At 43.3% G+C, this 19,893-nt stretch overlaps 1 protein-coding gene across 3 annotated transcripts in view; it reads right to left on the reverse strand.

The window, feature by feature from the left end:
- The window catches only part of LATS2 (large tumor suppressor kinase 2), a 39,327-nt gene extending 35,151 nt beyond the window's left edge, over positions 1-4,176 (reverse strand). For 2 of the 3 annotated variants that reach the window (XM_072134285.1, XM_072134283.1), the window contains exon 1: positions 4,042-4,176. The gene's annotated coding sequence lies outside the window, so the exon portion shown is untranslated. Of the gene's footprint in view, positions 1-1,245; positions 1,397-4,041 lie in introns of those variants that run through there. The other variant, XM_072134284.1, reaches the window with a different exon arrangement.
- Between the last annotated feature and the right edge of the window lie 15,717 nt (positions 4,177-19,893).

Consider the following 19,893-nt stretch of genomic DNA (forward strand, 5'->3'; position numbering starts at 1 on the left):
TGTAGTATTTCTTAGTAATGAGGATATTCCCTTATGAAACAATTTTATACATTAAATATCATAAATACAGTTTGTGTGGATTTATTCCCTATAGACAGCATCCTTTGTCTCCTGGTACATACAGGTCTATAAGAAAAGAGAAGTCACAAGACAATGGAATTCTTCGCCAGAAATCACATGCAACTTCTTCTTGCATAGAGTTCTAACCTATGAACCTACTCAAGTATACAGGTCCAGATAACAATGCAGCCGCGGTGCATCCAATAGTTATCTCTCTAGCTATATATTATCTTCCTTACACATCTCCTTCCTTTTTGCAAACACAACATTCCACCTATTATTCTCAAACCAATTTGCAATGGAGTCGGACGTTGCCTGTCACTGCTCCCGACATCTTGTATTCATCATCTGCCCTATAAATAATAAATCATATCAGCAGCGATCAGGGATATACTGCGGAGGCCGCTTCCCTGCAAGGAAATATTTAATTGAAGTTTTGGTAGGAAATATGAAGAACATATGCTGCGTAGATACTACAATATAAGCCTGTGCACATCTTCTTTCAATTATAGCCATACAAGGTATTTGGTGGGTTTGTTAAGGGGTCAGCGAGACAGGTTAAGAGCACATCTGGGCTGGAATAGGATGCAAACAGGATCACAGCGTCCCCATAGCCCCCCACACACCTTAAAGATCCAGATCAAAAGGTGACAGCGCTAACCACTACCACGTCAGATGTCCGATAGAATCCGGCGGGTTCAGAGAAGTCCACATACCTGTGGTCACAGTGGGATCGCCACTCTAATAGATGCGCGATTAAAGTCTTATTCTACTGAGTCATACGCTATATTTGTCAAAAATGCACATCTGCTTTACAACCGGGTATAAAAACCTTCTATAAAAGTGCAAAATAGACGTGAACGACAACAAGTCCCCGGATAACAAGGCTTAGAGCAGTTTCCTACAGTTATAGGATCATAAATGGAGTCATCTGCACTACCTTTCCCACAGTATAAAACAGACCCATAAAAAGGCAATTCTCGGCTTTCCCAATCACCTTACATTCCGCTCGTACAAGCCTCAAACAACCTCAACCTGTTTATTCTGCTCCACATCAAAGTGGCCTCATGACACCCCTCTGTTAAATAGGGCTCAGCCGTCCGAGGACGTGTCCGGCGTGTTGACAAATTGGTTTTAAACACAAGCGAATAGACCAAGGAGCGTAAACTACCTGGTCCACGTTACCTTGGCTCGCCTCCCAGCCTTGGCTGTGCCACTTCCCAGTTAAAGGCATGGTAGTTTCCTTCATCGAGGGACACTGTTTCTATGTGACAGGGGAAAGAAGAAGAAAAAAAATTTGGAGGAATAGGACACCTCCTTTCTCTTTGGGAAGTTGCTTAAAGTTCCTCCTTCACCTCCTCCTCTTTCCTCTTGGCGTCAGCTCCTCAGTCACAGAGGCACATTCCAAGCTGGGGAGAATTTACAGTCCGATGAGAGAGTCTTAGTAAAGGGGAAAAAAAAAAAAAATCCCCATGTGCATCTCATGCAGCAGGAATGAGCTGGGCCCGGCCGAGCACACTGACTTATTATTATGGTTTGGGGTAAAAAGAAACCACAAGTTATGCTGGGAAGATTGTGGCTGAGAAACTAACCAGAAAATAACAGCAATTACAAGAAAAAGGTATAGGGATGAATGCACTCGTTACATGTGACGCATGCGCCCCCCAAACCTGGGGCTACAGGGTTCTACCCCCCCTGCCAGTATCATGGGAGGTCAGTAATAAAGCAGATTAGTAACACGCTAATACACCCCCTACTGCACTTGGTACTTATAAAATACAAAAGGTGGTAAACCACCTACCCAATTGATGATCGTGCTTCCGATTTACAGATGGGGCAGGGATTTTGGTGCATGCACCAGTCAGAAAGCCATTATAATAAACCTAGAGCATCTCATAGATTGTAAGCTCTTGCCAGTTCCTATTGTTCCATCTGGCCATGTTATTAGACTGTAAAGTGTTATTTTGGCTATATCCCCCATGGCCTGTACAACATTGCAGCATAGGATGGTGCTATCGAAATAAAGAATTATTATTATGACCAAGAAAGTAAAAGTCTATGGGCAAGTCCACACAGAACACAATCAGTGCAGATTCTATGTATAGACATGATGCTGACATTTACATTCAAAATTTAAGCAAATCCACTATCAAAATCAAGCGTGGATAAACCAGGGACACTTTCTCATAGAATCGGGCACTGTATCTTTGGTATTCATCTTATGTTTGTTGTTCATGGCCTCCTTCCTTCTAAAATCGAAGTTTAATATTATGCTCATCAGCCTGGAAGACTGTGGGGTGCGTTACCAGAGCCCCTCCGTGTTGTAACTTCACAGTCCGTTACAGTGTGCCGGAGCACGTCCCCTCCACTTTGTGAAATGACAGCAGGCAGGGGGAGGGATGTTCCTGCACAGTGTAACAGCCAGTGAAGTTACAGCACAATGCTCTGGTAATGCCTCCCACAGCCTTTCAGGCTCATAAGAATAATTTTAAAGGTTGATTTTCAAAGGAAGAAAGCCATGTTTAACATGTATAGGAAGATTACCGCAGTTACAGTGTATGGATCTGTAAGTAGGTGCCCCTGGTTTATCATGATAGAATTTGATGGTATATTTTCTTTAGCGTGAGGTCTTTATGTACCTCATCACGGAGACTCCCACCAATCAGCAAGTTAGGCCCAATCCTGTGGGTAGGGCCTAACTTGGTTTGTGGAAAAACCCATTTAAGTCCAGAAGCTTTACCACCACTCCATTCACTTCTAAGGGACTAACAGAGCCCTGTACTTCCCTGCCCTAAGGAAATGAACAAAGCAATCGCTATGGAGGGGCCCCATCCTCATGACTGCTGGCGGTTCCAGGAATCATACCCCAAGTGATCAGACACTTAAAGGAGTCTTCCCATATTGGAAAATTAACATCATTGTTTGTATAATGAAAAGTTATACAATTTTCCAATATACTTTTTGTATTAATTCCTCTCAGTTTTTTTTTAGATCTCTGCTTGCTGTCCTTCTATATAACACGTTTATGTTTACTTCTAGTGGACAGACATCTGACCGCGCACCTGAGTGACCATGGTCAGATTCTGTCCACTGGGAATAATCAATGAAGCTTTTTATAGGAGGACAGCAAGCAGAAATGTAGAAAACTGTGGCATAATCATACAGAAAACATATAGGAAAAATGTATAACTTTTCATCATAGAAACAATAAAATGTATTTGCTGAATTGGAAACACCCCTTTAAGAGAAATAATAAACACTGATACACTGGCACAGAGGTGCAGATCACCCCTGCTACCTTACCAATGGCACCTGGCCTCATACCCCAGGTCATTGTTTTGTAGATTTTCCTGCTATGCCCCTTTTATAATCCTTGCCCAGTATGAATCCTGCCTGCCCGCTCTACCTGGGATTAATACAGCGCATCCGCATCGCTTACCCACTCCATGCCCCCTTCCAGGACCTCTTACCCACTCCATGCCCCCTTCCAGGACCTCTTACCCACTCCATGCCCCCTTCCAGGACCTCTTACCCACTCCATGCCCCCTTCCAGGACCTCTTACCCACTCCATGCCCCCTTCCAGGACCTCTTACCCACTCCATGCCCCCTTCCAGGACCTCTTACCCACTCCATGCCCCCTTCCAGGACCTCTTACCCACTCCATGCCCCCTTCCAGGACCTCTTACCCACTCCATGCCCCCTTCCAGGACCTCTTACCCACTCCATGCCCCCTTCCAGGACCTCTTACCCACTACATGCCCCCTTCCAGGACCTCTTACCCACTACATGCCCCCTTCCAGGACCTCTTACCCACTACATGCCCCCTTCCAGGACCTCTTACCCACTACATGCCCCCTTCCAGGACCTCTTACCCACTACATGCCCCCTTCCAGGACCTCTTACCCACTACATGCGATCCCCAGCATTGCTTGCCCCGGGTCCCTGCCCCGGCTGCTGTACATGTGCTGTAGTGTTATTACCGGTGTCAGGTGGGCGCTGCTCCTGGGTGCGGGTCCCCGGGGTCTCCTCTCCGCTCTCCCCCCGCAGCACATACACACAACGCGGCAGGACGGACTTGGACGTTCACCGCATTGTTTGCATTCCATTGTGATCACGTGTCCAGTGCTGCCTGCGTCATCTCACTGCCCGCACAGGATTGGAGGAGGATGAGGTGTGGGAGGGGTCTCCGCTGAGAGCAGATGCTGGGTCCTCCAGAGCTTGAAGGACCTCTGACGGTGCCGGGACCATGTGACCAGTGACATGTGGAGGGCGGGCGAGGTGTGATTGTCTCATTGTTATCCTATGTGTGTGACATGGTGGTAATGAGCGGGAGCTGGGAGATAGGAGCTGACTCCAAGGTCCCAGCACACACAGTGCAACAGTGTCTGACATACTGGTAGGTTAGTCAGGGAATACAAGACTACAGGGTGGCATCTCCTGGCTGTAGTCACCCCCACGTCATGGCTGCACTACTAATCCACACTGCGCAACTAAAAATATGTCAGTCACGTGTATCAAACTTTTGGTTTGCCTTTTTCTTTAACTTTGACATTTTTTGGTTCTTGTGCTCATTTGCTTCTTTTTTTGCGCCTAAAACTGTTTTGCTTCAAAGTTCGCCATTGTCTAGTTTCCTGCAGTGTTATCACCTTCATCCCGATGTAAAAAAAGTAGCAAATTTTTGCAGAAACCTACAGCTGTCCATGACCAGGCGTAGAAATTAGCTGGGAAAATGTTTGTAACTCTTGGAGACTTTGTGCAACTTTTGTTTTTAAAAGCTGCAAATTGACTACAAACCAAACGCTACAAGTATCAATAAGGAAAAACTGCTAAGGGCGATGGCACACGTGGCATTTTGAACGTCTTTTTGGACCGTTTTTAAGCAGTCTGTCAAAAAACACATGCGTTTTTCGAAAATGCATCAGTTTTTGATAGCTTTGAATTAAGATAATTGGTCAAACCTGTCAAAAACGGATGCGTTTTTTAACACATGCGTTTTTTGACGGACTGCTTAAAAATGGGCCAAAAATGTCCAAAACGCCACGTGTGCCATCATCCTTAGGGTGGCGGCACACGTGGCGTTTTGAACTCGTTTTTAATTAGCGTTTTCAGTTTGTTAAAAAACCCATGCATTTGTTGAAAATGCATCAGTTTTAGTCTGGTTTTCCCAATTATCTTAATGGATGCGTTTTCAAAAACGACTAAAAACGGATTCAAAATGCCATGTGTGCCACCACCCTAAGATACATCTGACCTGCAGGAAGGCCAAGAAAAGTCTCAAAAAGCAGACGGAAAAAGCCTGACCTATAATACATGTGCAGTGTACAGTGTAACAACTACTGAATGTCACACACTGTGCTCCTAAATAATATATACCTCTCACACAACAATGGGCCACTTCTGGTTCTGCAGCAGTGCCCTATGACCTGCAAGCTCTGACCCACACCAAGTCTAGTTTGCAAAATAGCAACCTTGGGGTTTCATTGCAGCAATTGCTCCTATTGTTGGCTCATATCATCTCTATATGCAGTGCTAAATGAGATATATTTATATTATATAGTCTGTATTCTCATATACCCAGGACCTTTATATTGTGGATTGATCAGGTTACCACTTTTTTTATTTCCTGGTGAAGCATGTGATGGTGTACTCCTTACCACGAAGACTCAGCAATCTGCGGTTGTGTAATATTATTGCTCCATCAATGTCAGGGTAAGGAGTCAGTGAAGATCTTCTTGCCAGGACGATGTGGCTGTGATGTGGCAGCAAAATTAGCAGCCAGGTCAAGGCTCCTTTAGAGGTTTATGGTTCTCAGTCATGGTGTGGTCATTTCCTGTGGAGAGGGGAGGGTAAAGAGCACTCACCCCCTCCTCTCACCTGTGTGCTCTAGTTGCGTTCACACTATGATGTCTGCAAGCGGCTGGTGTCATAGTGTGTTCGCCCAAAGATGGAGTATCGGAAGAAAGAAGAAGACCTGCAGGGGGCGTCGGAAAGGTAAGTACAGAGTTTACCTATTTTTTATAGGCTGGCTATAAACTGGGGGATGGCTATATAAGGGCGCATGGGCAGGAAGGCTCTATACTAGGGGGCAGGGGCTGGCTATGTACTGGGAGACAGTGGCTGGCTATATGAGGGGTATGGGCAGGCTGGCTATATACTGGGAGGCATGGGCAGGATATATACTGGGGAACGGGTGCTGGCTATGTAAGGGAGCATGGGCAGGCTGGATATATACTAGGAGGCAGTGGCTGGCTATATACTGGGGGATAGTGGCTGGCTAAATGAGGGTATGGGCTGGCTACATACTGGGGGACATGGGCAGGTTATATACTGGGGGGCATGGGCTGGCCATATACTGGGAGGGATTGGCTGCCAGGCTATAAACTAGGGGGCATGGGCTGGCTAAATACTGTGTTGCAGGGAGATGGCTATATACAAGGTGGGCATGGGATGGATGGCTATATACAAGGGGGGCATGTGATGGATAGCTATATACTAGGTTGCAGGGGGCTGGCTATATACTAGGTTGCAGGGGGCTGGCTATATACTAGGTTGCAGGGGGCTGGCTAAATACAGGGTTGCAGGGGCTGGCTAAATACTAGGTTGGAGGGGGCTGGCTATATACTGGGGGCATGGGCTGGCTGTATACTGGGGGCATGGGTGGGTTGGCTAGCGATATACTGGGTGGTGGCTGTGAATAATGCAATTCCGACCCTAGGCTTATACTTGAGTCAATGGGATTTCCCTGTTTTTTGGTGTTAAAATTAGGTACCTCGGCTTATACTCGTCTCTGCCTAATTTCAAGCTCCTGTTAACCAGTGCAAACTTTGTAATTGAGCCTCCAGTTTATCGAGTGACAATTTATAATATTAATCTTCTTATATGGGAAGCAGTCTTCGGGTCCTATCAGGTATCAGGGTCCATTACCCCATGCAGTCTTTAGAACTACACCCCAACAGTCAGAGGAGTAAATTGATCAGAAATATCTGAGAGCAAAACTATAGCTCATGGCAACATCAGAGCTCAGCGTTAATGTTTTAAAGAGTTGTGAGAAAATGAAAATTGAGCACTGATTGGTTCTCACAATTTTTGTTTTGTTCTCAGAGACTGCTGATAAATTTCCGCGACTTTGTACACCGTGATTCTTCATTTCCCTGCTCTGTATTAGTGTTGTGCATAAGTAGCTCCTTGTTATTTGGGCAATTGAAAGACCACATAGAGAGTGCTAATCTAATCCATGGGTCATGTCTGGTATTGCATCGTGGATACAATTAAATGAAAATACATTGTTTCTTCATGCTACAATTTCCTCATATTGCATTACAACGGGCCATTTATGGTCCATTACCTTTCAAGCCCCCAAATAGTTCTTCCTGCTTGTCTCTCCAAATCATAGGCATTATGGGACAACCACCAAGACGGTCCCTCCGTACACAGAACTGCAGACACAAAACAAGACAAACAAACAAGGGTGGTTGGTGAACAATCCGGCTAACAGATAGCATATAAGGTTCAAAATCTCACACACAAACAATAGTCTAGAACAAGAGCCAAATTTTGGAACCCAGAAGTACAGATATAGCAATCAAGAGCGTACAATAGAGCTAGAAAAAATCTTTTTAACCAGCAAAGAGGATACTTATCAGAGTATGACATGCTCCAGGTGAGAGGGGAAGAGTGTGAGTATAAACTCTTACTATTTCAGAGCAAAGTTTGCAGAGAACCTGGCAAGGTAATTTCAATCAACTGTCCAGCCACTAGTGCACTGCTGAGACTGCCACCTAAAATAAACCAAATTAAATTCAGTCTCCTGCTGACTTTGTTCTGGGCTGCAGACGGTTAACTAGATGTGATGGACAGATGCATCCTCTCATCACTTTTTGGACTTGGACTCTGATATCTCATATCAGGATTGTCTTTCCACTTCACGGTGCTTGCTATAAGTCTTCTGACCGTCTGTTTGATTTGTCTCTTGATTCTATACTCCATTGTCCTCTTGGTTTTGACCCATATTTTTTGAGCTTGTTTTGTCCTGTTTTTGTCTACATGTTTTTACTCTGCTGCAGAAAGGGAACTTCAACCAGTTGTCTTCTACCACTTAAATAAGGATGGACAATATGGTAGGTGCAGCTGGGGGGAATGGTCTAGCTTTAGGGGTCACTGTCAGTGTCTGTCCTACCTTTTCCAGTATTACACTTAGGTTGCACAATACGTCAGGTATGTTTACCCCCTATATTGACACAATAATGTGAGCAGTTAGTCATACCAATGGCATTGCTCACTGCGGTGCCAAATTATTTGGCCAGCCAAATGAGCCTAGAGGCAAGAAGAGCGTAGCTATCTATTGTAATACCATTATCTTCCTTATACGCCCTAGGACTCCCATCCTTCCCGCATGTGACTGACTCTTTTATTCTGCATTTGTTTTTAAGAGATTAAAAGAAACTACTGTAACCCATTGAGGTCTGGAGGGCACCCACAATATATCGCCAGGAATGCAGAAAATGCAAGCAGCTTACATTCCAGGAGAGAACAGCACCTTATGTAATTACACTCACCCAATGCAAACAATTAGGGGGTTTGTTTCCTTTTTGGTTAGAGGCATATTCTGACATTCTTGACCGCTATGGATAATCACAGCTATTCATTAGGGTATATTAATCTCCACACATGAAGAGCTAGTGGCTTATCTATAGGTCAACTTGTTTACTACTGCAGTTTGAAGAAAACCAGTTTGGTCTCAGTAAACATAAGTGAAATGAGGGCCAAATCTGCCAATTCTGACTTGACTGGCCAGATACCTTATGTATGTGAAGGAACCAAGACTCTCCCATGACAGGTAACGTGGGGGACAAATGCTAAATTATATCTCTTGGAGTTAAAGGGATTTTATGGTTTAATAGTAATTAATAATTCCTTTATTTATATAGCGCACACAAATTACGCAGCGCTGCACAGACCTTGCCAAATCAGTCCCTGACCCTAATGGGGTTCATGATCTAATCAACCTACCAGTATGTTTCTGGAGTGTGGGAGGAAACCGGAGGACCCGGAGGAAAGCCACACAAACAGGGAGAGAACAAACTTTTTCCAGATGTTGACCCTGGAACTTGAAATCAGGTCCCCAGCGCTGCAAGGCTGTAATGCCAACCACTAAGCCACCATGCTGTTCACCAGAAAACCAATCAGATCCAGGACACGGTGAAAATAAAATAATTGAAAGTACCACAATATGCACCCCTGTTCCTCAGTGTACACTCCTGACTGGGCCATACGTTTTGGAATTTACAAGACGTTACAGCTGATCTGTGACTTCTCCGGACATCACTAACATTTCTGACCCACCCTGGAGTATAACTAAGGCCTCTTGTGCAATATAGTGCCACAAAGAAAGGACCTGTGGTTGGTTGTTTGAGGTCTGTTTGTCATCCGCATGTGACAGCAGAAAAGGAATGCTCACAAATATGGGCAGTACTCCAAAAGTTACAGCTCGGGCATGAGGGTACATCAGGGCCATAGAAAACACGGACATGAGGGTGATCCCATTGAAATACATGGAACGTCTAAATTACACACCCATGTGTATGTAACCTAAGAGATTGGGGCCTGAATCTCAATAATAAGGATATTAGTTTATTTACGTTATTTACCTAACCAGGGCCAAACCTGGGGGGGAGGGGGGGAGGCGAGAGAAACAGATGTAGACCAAGCAAGCACTTTTTAAAAATATTCTAATTATTGGGACTAATGAAAAAGAAATTTACTAGGCTTGCATTATGCTACAATATACTACTTAAAGATCAATCTAAGAATCAAGTCTAAATTTCAAAGAAATGTGTTGGTAGTATAACTGTACTTCTATTTATCAGTCACTCATATCCCCTCTACATGACATCCTTTGACCTCTTCATAGGGTATAAACCTATAGGGGCACATTTACTTACCTGTCCCCTCGCGATTCCCGAGGTGCGTTGTCCGACGAGGATTCGGGTCTGCCGCAATTCACTAAGATCGTGCGTCCAATTTCCTGCATGTGTCGCTCCCCGCTGAGGTGCGCCGGAGTTCACCTTCTTCTTCTTCCCCGTGTATGTGACTGCTTGATCTTGCAACACAATTTGCTTTTTAAATTCTGCGATTAGTCCGACGTCCACGCCCCCCGATTTGTGTCGCATGCAAGCCGGCGCAGATGCGACACAATCCGATCACGTGCGCCAAAATCCCAGGGCAATTCAGTGCAAAACGTAAAAAAAAATCGCAAAACCCGACGAAAATGCAGCGTTCGGACCCTTAGTAAATGTGCCCCATAGTCTCTTTAAGATTAAATCTTTCCCTATCCCTACTCCTGTGAGCTCTTTTTTTCTAAAATTCCAATGAGATTAGGTAGAAAATTGGTAAAGAACCTCTACTAGATAACGTAATGTAAAGTGTGAGATTCTGAGCATTCCACCTCAGCGAGAAAATCCTAGACGGTACTTGTGACCACAGCATTGGTTAAGGATGAGATCAACGACTGAGGTACACGGAACAGGCTGAATGCAACTTATTTTTCTAACCAGCAGATGCCTAAGGGAAAAACAGACAATTGATATGTTATAAAAGGTTTTATGTTTTTTTTTTTAGTTTATATGGATGGTGTTACAAAGATAGTTGAAATCATCCATATTACACTTACCGTGTTAAAGTTTGTCAATAGCTGTGGGTCATGTGACCCCCGGGCAGCAGGATTCAGGATTTCCTGTGCCGTGCAGTGTCCTGCTGGCTTCTGTAAGCCCTCTTCATTCACCAGAACCCAGCAGGACAAGGTCCTGCTGCATGGTGGTCACGTGATGGGTAAGTGGCTGATGCATGGGGGTTTTTAAAATGTAAATTCCCATTTAGTAAAAATGATGTCATGGGTGCTCCTGCGACCCATATCCCGGGTCGCAGGTGCACCCGCGTGCCTCTCGGTCCTGTTGGAGCACGGCAGAAACCTCAGTTACCTCCCCTCGCTCCAGCAGTGGTCCCCGCGCTCCGGTGCGCCTGTATTCACCTCAGCAAGTCGATGGATGGCGCCGACCCCTTCCTGTGTCCCCTGCTGATCTTTGTGCTTCGTGTCTCTGAGAAAGCTTTCTTGTTGTTACCCTGTGCATTTATAGTGATTTCCCATTGTGACCTTGATTCCCACTCCGATCCTGTGCCGCCTGTCCTGACCACCTGCCTCAACACAACTCCTGCTGTGCCTTCCTATTCTGTACCTCGCCACAGAGTCCTGCCTGTGGAGCGACCTGGTGGTATCCATCCGCAGCAACGAACCAACCTGCTTTGCAGCGGGCTACGGTGAAATCCGGGAGTCACTTAGACTCCCCTCCCAGGTGTCAGCTTACATCCTACCTTGCAGTGGTTCAGTGGGTCCACTACCCCTGACCCTGACAAATTATCTGTTTACTTGACACTTTGATCACTTTTTCTCCTTTTTTATTGTTAGGTGAAAGTGGGAAGAAATTGATTGAAGCACTTGAATTTACTTTCTAGCTATGAGGCTAGCCGTACGGTATAAATATACTGTATGTATTTTAATATTGTCCATTCTATTGTCTATAGGTGTTTTTAAATATAGTTTTTAAATTTGAATATTTTGTTAAACCTTTTTTTTATTTTTACTTTTTTTTTTGGTTATCATGTTGTCCAGTTATCATGGATTTGTTGCAGATTTTTGCTTAGCCACATCAGAGCTTCTACCCTTTGCCCCCAAAAATAAGACACCTATAAAAATATGACCTAGTGCAATTTTTTTCAAGCTTAATATAATATAAGGCCTCCCCTGAAAATAAGACCTAGTGGCAGTCATTTGTACAGCTCACCCCATGCTATACATTAGTATTATTAGAGCATTTAGATACTGCAAGAGGTTGTGACATAGATGGAGTATACATGGGATAACAAATGCGCTATAAGCAGCTACCTGAAGAAGTGCTGGCAAGAAGTGCTTATTTAACCCCTTCCCGTCGATGCCCTTTTTCGTTTTTGCTTTTTCATTTTTCACTCCCCACTTTCAAAAAAAAAATTTCTTTTTCCTTGTGCAGAGCTGTGTGATGGCTTATTTCCTGCGTAACAAATTACACTTCAAAATGTTGGTATTTAATATTCCATGCCGTGTACTGGGAAGCGGGAAAAAATTCCAAATGCAGTGAAATTGGTGAAAAAATGCATTTGCGCCGTATTCTGGTGGGTCTGGATTTTACGAATTTCACTGTGCGCCCCAAATGACATGTCTACTTAATTCTTTGGGTCGGGGATACCAAATTTGTATAGGTTTTATAATGTTTTCATACATTTACAAAAATTTTGGGGGGGATTTTGCCATCTTCTGGCGCTAATAACTTTTTTTTTATACTTTGGTATACAGAGCTTTGGGTGGTGTAATTTTTTGCAACTTTTGATGACACTTTTAATGTCATGATTTTTAGGGCTGTATGACCTTTTGATCACTTTTTATCAAATTTTTTATATTTTTTAAAATGGCAAAAAAGTTTTCGACTTTGGTTGCTATTTTCCTTTACTGGGTTAAACGCAGTTAAAAAAACGTATTATATTTTGATAGATCGGGCATGTGTTTATGATTTTTACTGTTTATTAATATTTATATCAGTTCTAGGGAAAATGTTTTTTTATTATAATTTTTTTTTTTAACTTTTATTTTTACTATTTTCAGACTCCCTAGGGTACTTTAACCCTAGGTTGTCTGATTGGTTCTACCATATACTGCCTTACTACAGTATGGCAGTATATGGGGATTTTCCTCCTCATTCATTACAATGTGCTGATAGCACATTGTAATGAATGGGTTAAACCAAGTCAGCCTTGGGTCTTCGAAGACGATGACGTCATGGGGAGCAACGATCCTCGGCAAGATGGTGGCACAGCGCTAGCACCAACCGTGGGTGTTACCAGTAAGCCTTTGCTGCAATATGCAGCAAAGACTTACCGGCTATGGAGAGGGCTCAGCCCCTGAGTCCTCTCCATGCACCCGCACCTGGCATGTGACCAACTACTATGTCAAATGTTGCAATTAACCCAACCAAAATAAATACTTCATTAAAACTATTATTAAATTTATTTGCAAATCACCTGATCTCACTGATACAGAACAGGCTGCTATGTGGAACATTGAGAGAAAGCTCAATTACCATGTAACCAGCATGATGTCATCTAAGCTTCTGTTAAACTTGCAACATCTACCCTATGTATGTATCTGATCACATGAAATCACAGCAACCTCCATGTAGGATAGAGAAAGAAAGACAAAAACAACAACGGAGGAGGACGGCGCCTCGCGTAATAACGTAGAGACAAGTGTACCGATTGTGGTGAGAAAAATGGTTGCTCACCTGGTGACCACTTGGGTACAAGCGGTATTTAGTATCCAGTGAGGGGGAGGATCCTTGATGGTACGAAGGTATTAATCTTAGGTTGCTGCAGCAACTTTTAGGCACTCCGAAAACCGGTAACCAGAGGTACCGTGAAATGAATAATACAATATAGAAAAATGGAGAGGGCTGGGAGGGTGCGCTTGTAACCAAACAGAAATCTCCAAGTTTAGTGATTTACACAAATTTTATTGGTAGCAGTGATATCTAATGGTAACGCGTTTCGGGGAGACCCCTTCGTCAAACTACTAATTTTACTATTTATTTTACTAGTTTTGGTCTGACGAAGGGGTCTCCCCGAAACGTGTTACCATTGGATATCACTGCTACCAATAAAATTTGTGTAAATCACTACACTTGGAGATTTCTGTTTGGTTACAAGCGCACCCTCCCGGCCCTCTCAATTTTTCTATTTTGTATTATCCATGTAGGATAGGGAGGATTAGAAGTCCATGGAGCATGCTGTGATCATGCCATGATGGGTAAAAGACCTTATATGACATGACCCAGGTCAAATGATCGAGAAGAGGCATGAGACATAGGGAGGAGTAGATGTGAGGGGTCGGCAGAGCAGGACACACCCCTTCTGATGCCTGGTAATATTATTATTAATTTTTAAAATGTGTCAGTTTTTAGCTAAAAAAAACTGTCTGTTAGTTAATAGGGCTCTATGGGAACCTGTCACTAGCTATACTTATGTGAGACTGTGATGACAGGTTCCCTTTAAGGAAAGTTCTAAACATGAGAGATGGATTCCATTGATTCTAAGAGAAATAGAGTCACAAGAAATCAACATGAAATTCAGTTTGGGAGTTTGGAGAGTTATGATGAGGTTTCATAAGATGATGATATAACTGTCTTTGAATAAATGTAGCTTTTCGTTCATAAATTCTTGATGGAAATCAAGGTTTGGAGAGTTATATGGAAGTTGTTGAGTTTCTTTAAATAAAAAAATGTTTCTTTTTTTACCAGAATTGGTAAAAGTACCATCGAGTTTGGCTGCTTATGCTGATGTATGTGCTGACATGACTACAGTATAGTAATCTTTTTTTTTTTTTTTCTTGTTCAAAAATAAATTTTATAATTTCGAAATATTTTATTTGTTCATGGAAAAATAATCCACTGAAATTAAGACCTAGTGCATCTTAAAGGGAACCTACCAGAACGATTCTACCTATAAAGGTAGATCGGGTGGTAGGTGGATGAATGGGACGTTTTCCTGTCTACTGCTATGACCGTATCATGTTCCTCCCTTTTTTCCTCCCTTCCCACCAGAACCAGGGCAGGCTGCCACATTAGGATACAGGACGGCTTAATTGACTGATGCTCCAAGTTGAGACGCACAAACGTCTGGTGAACGATCCATTTTTTGCGAATCAGGAAATCGTATAAAGCGCCATATACTAACTGTGGGTGATTTGGGAGCACAATTGTAGCTAATACGGATTTACCGGAATCCCATTCATTAATAAGGGATTTAATTACTAGATTTCCCCGCTCTCGCACTTGTATGGTGATAGATTTGCCTTCTCTTTGTAGAAGGTCTGGTCCGATAAGAGCCTGAACATGGAATGTGCTGCTGCAGAACATGTGATGATGAGCGGATATCTCCCTGTTTAATAGAAGATAATGGCTGGAATGCAGAAGGATCAGGACACGGCTGCACAATTATAATCAGGGGGGATAAGACGTGGTCAATGGTTTACAGAAACCTCTGAGAACAGACAGTGATAACAGCGAGTCAATGGCTCATACGGGGCAATAAGAGCTAGTCAATAACCTGGATGGCTGTGATAAGAGCTAGTCAATGGCTGTAATTACTGCTATTGAATGGAGAGAATTTACAGCTTGACATATATGACAATGTATATTTCCTGCTATAATCTATCTTTGTGTGTGTAAAAAGATCAGCTTAACAAAATATATGTCCAGGGCTCGGCCCCCGGGAGCAACCAGAGTGTGAACCTTGAATTCTAAGGCCACTACTCAGGTTACCAATGTTTCACTATACCAGTCCTTTTCTATGTTGTGGTATATAGGTATTATTTGCACACTTAAATGGGGTGCCATATGGTAGTATTATTTGGTAACTATATGGCGGTGTAATGTAAGCACTCTAAGGTGGTAGCATTTTTATAAAAAAAAATCAGGTTAGGCAAGGTTCACATCACAATTATTGCAGCGTATACACTAGGAAAGCTCCCAGGGTAGATGCTAAATGTATCATTAGACACGTGGCCTCCTTTTTGCCTCCGTCTGTGTAGTAAACGTCACATCCAGCAGGAAACATTGGATGAGAGGGCATAGCAGCCTGCATTATATCACCTGCTTCCTGCTGGAGAGCACAGTATACGTTGAGCGGAGGCCATAATAGCCTGAGGGGGACGGATACCAGGTGACTATGGCATTCATCTCTGAGCCTCCGCTGATCGTACGCCTCTATGAGGAGACACACTGGAGATGCCCGGGACGTCGGCAGCAGGGAATCACTGGCTGCTATTGATGTTTGCTCTTCCCCCCACTTTTAAAGGGTAAAATCAGGACGATGTATCTGACTATATGAGCATACAGTGGGATATGTTGTAGCCCTCTGCTCCCCAACTTATCCTTTTTCTACACAAATCCAACATCACTTACAATACTGGTAGCTTCTTACATTACATAGGAATCTATGGACCCTCTCAAGTGCCAGGGTCCAGTCTACCACTGGCCTATACCATGCTGATTTTAAAAATGCCTTTGTCAGCATTATGAAAAATTTCAGTCCTTTACAATAGTTTATTGTACATTACCTGGCTCCCTTCCAGCAGCCTGTGGCAAGTCCCCGAGGAGGGACAGCTGCAGCCTATATGTGCCTGTGTCAGTCTCCTCTCCTCCACACTCACACAGCTCCCTCACTCCTCCCTACTTCCTTTCTTGTGCATGGAGATGAATGCTTGAGGAGGGGCGTAACTACGAGAGGCAGGGCCCGATAGTGGATTCTGCATCCCCCACCCCCCTTCAGAAAATATACATCTTTATATACCCACACATTTATACTCTTACACAGATCTGTCGCAGTAGCTGCTGACCACATGGGTCACGTATACAGCAGGAATTACAGATGAGAGGTCCCTAGACCTGGTTCTTATCTGAGCCGATTCATGCTGTGTACTGTGGATGATGTGCACTATTGCACAAATATTATGCTGTACAATGTGCAACATAATATGTATATAATGGTGCACATCCTCCATTTTTTAGTGTGTGTGAGGTCTGATGCCAGGGCCCCCTGACACTGCGGGCCCCATAGCAGCTGCTATGGCTGCTACCACTGTAGTTAAACCCCTGCATGAGGAGACACAGGCTGCAGCTGCCCGTCCTGGTGATAGGTTTGCTTTAAGGGTTGATATAGGGTTGGCCCCCAGAATAGTAATATCTGTCAGACCCACACTCACCCTAGAGCACCCACCATGTCTGTAAACAGATTACAGCTGATCTCTAGAGTCCATGGTAATAGAATTAGCTTTTATTTTGGCAAACTTCAAAAATGAAGACTCATTTAAATAAGGAACGATTAGCAAAAAGGCACAAATTCCTACGACCTCAGAATGATCACTCTCAGTCTCTGAAATATTTCCCTTTTCTTTACTAAAACCGAAGATTTGGCCGCAATCAGACAAAAGTTCAGATATTTTTATTGCCATCTGTTTGGCAGTCTGTAAGGAACGCCGGACTAAGCTGACATCATTCAGAGAAATGTGTTCTGCCTCCACACTCCAGGACATGTGCTACCTCCAGGACGTCCCCACAGCCTGCAACTAGGTTTTATCATCTCTGGTCAGCAGAGGTAGAGTGAGGTTTTAGGGACTGTATACACATTGTTATTGCACCCTATGTAGATATTATATGTCACCATAGCTAATGTATTTTATCTTATAGGGGTTATGAGAAAAATAAGGCAGAAAGTCCTTTTCCATCGGTATCCATACAGCGCCATCACAGGTTAAATTAAAGGGAACCTGTCACCGGTGACCTCATTTTCACTAAAGACAGGTTACTGAAGCCCATGACACCAGCAGTGCAAATCTGCCTTTCTGCTTTCTCTAAGCATTTGCATTACAATATAATTGTGTGCTATAACTTACCTTGCATCCAGACAGAATCCTCTGTGTAGTCCAAGGGGTTGGGCTTTGGTTTGGATGCATTTAAAAGATCATGTGGCTTGTCTGTGCTGCAGACTCCTCAGCTCTCAGCCCCCACCTTTGTGCCTCTGTACAGCTCCTCCCTTTAATTTGAAATAGATGCATGATGGAGCGGTTTCCTGATGGTGGGGGGGACTGCTTTTTGCTGTGAAGGCAGTAACTGGCAGCAGAAGTTATGTGGAAGGTCAGGGATGTCATCGCTACAGCACAGTAAACCGAGACTGATGAGGAGCAGCAATGCTGAAGCCCTAGGAGATCCATTGGGTTAATTATATGTATTTATTTGTGTGTGTGTGTGTGTGTATATGTATATGTATGTATATATATATATATATATATATATACAGTAAAAGGTAATAGTTCACTGTTTTTGATAAATCTGGCGCAATGAGCTTACCTCAAAGCAGTCTTAAGACCACACATGGTTACATTATTCATTTGAAAAGGGAAACTTTTAACAGTGTCGACCATGCAACAGTATTACACATTGGTCCTGCAGATCTGTATAACCATACATTTATATTCCAGGATTGTGGCTGGACTTCAAATTGCTTCCCAGGACCATATTGAGCTTAGGACACATCTCATGCACCAAAAGTTCATACAGAGGTACGGTTATACATCTCTCTATACCCAATACTGGCCTTTAATCTAACACCACTGAGGACATTGTTTGGTGGACACAGGCAGAAGAAGCTGGACTAGATGGGAGGAAGGCACATACAATGTTTTTTTATTATTTTACACCAGTTCTTGGTAATAAACTAAAAATGAATAAATCTAAACGACCACTTTAAAGGGATTCTTCAGGTCCATTAATTTTTTTACATTTGGTGTAAAAATAAGAAGTTCAATCCTTGCTACCGGTCCAGAGCAGCTCCTACTGTTTGTATAGAGGTTCAGCAAAGACTTCACATTGACATACAACCTGCAACTGCTGCTGTAGTCTGAGCGCGTCTGTCAATGCCGTGTCACAGCTGAGCCTCTGTACACATTACAAACAGATGCTGGTGAAGGCAGTTGCCGCTGTGTTGAACTGAACGGTCCCTGAATCAAAAAAGGCCTGATGCCAGACAATCCCTTTAAGAAACTTCTGCTGATTTCTAATGGAGATAATAACCATTTAAGGGGAAGAACACTTCAATGACTTTTACAATCTGATTCTCTTACCTATCCCAAATATTTTTGGGTGACAGCTTTTGCGTTTCTAGTTAGTGGAATTTTCCTGGCCCTAATGCAGGCCGTTTGGAAAGAATAATGTAACAGAGGAATATAATGAGTTCCAGGCTCTGGATCTGGCACGCTTCTTCTGTTTCTCTGAACTGGCTACTCCTTGGGGAAACAGCCGAATGGCATTTCAGCTGCCAGGAACAGATGATATTAATATTGTATTGCTGGGCTAAGCTTATCAAATATTTAGTAAAGAAAAATCATGTATGGCACTATGGCTGCACGCCTATTACACCACGTCAAATAAATTCCACTTTCCGGCAACATCAACAATATGGTAGACATGTGAAGGAAATCAACAAAAATCTGTGTTCCTTCAAAGTGAGCGGGTCTATTAATAACACTGCAGAGTGTGCATTTGATGTTTTTCATGTGTAAATCGGCTAATGCCGATCTTGTAGCTCCGCTCATCCCAATTTTTTTTAATTCTGTTTGCTATCTATTTGTCTAATGATGTCAAACAATGGGATGGTGGTTATGGGTGGACCTAATCTACCTCTAATAGAACATGATTGCTCTATACAGGCGGTCCCCTACTTAAGGACACCCGACTTACAGACAACCCATAGTTACAGACGGACCCCTCTGCCCACTGTGACCTCTGGTGAAGCTCTCTGGATGTTACTGTAGTCCCAGACTGCAATGATCAGCTGTAAGGTGTCTGTAATGAAGCTTTATTGATAATTCTTGGTCCAATTACACCAAAAATTTTGAAACTTCAATTGTCACTGGGACAAAAGAAAAAAAATTGTCTAGAACTTCCATTATAAAATATACAGTTTCGACTTACATACAAATTCAACTTAAGAACAAACCTCCAGACCCTATCTTGTATGTAACCCGGGGACTGCCTGTATACTTGGGGACACATGTATCATAAGCCTGGCTTTTTCTGCCTGTCTGTTTTTTGTGGTCTTTTCTGATGGTCAGATCTTTTTTTTTAGGTTTTTCCACCTTGATACATGTGGCATTTGGTCTTTAGTGCATTTGCCGCTTTTTAAAAACCATAGTCTCA

This window comes from Engystomops pustulosus, chromosome 2 (assembly GCF_040894005.1).
Source record: "Engystomops pustulosus chromosome 2, aEngPut4.maternal, whole genome shotgun sequence".
Lineage (NCBI taxonomy): Eukaryota > Metazoa > Chordata > Amphibia > Anura > Leptodactylidae > Engystomops > Engystomops pustulosus.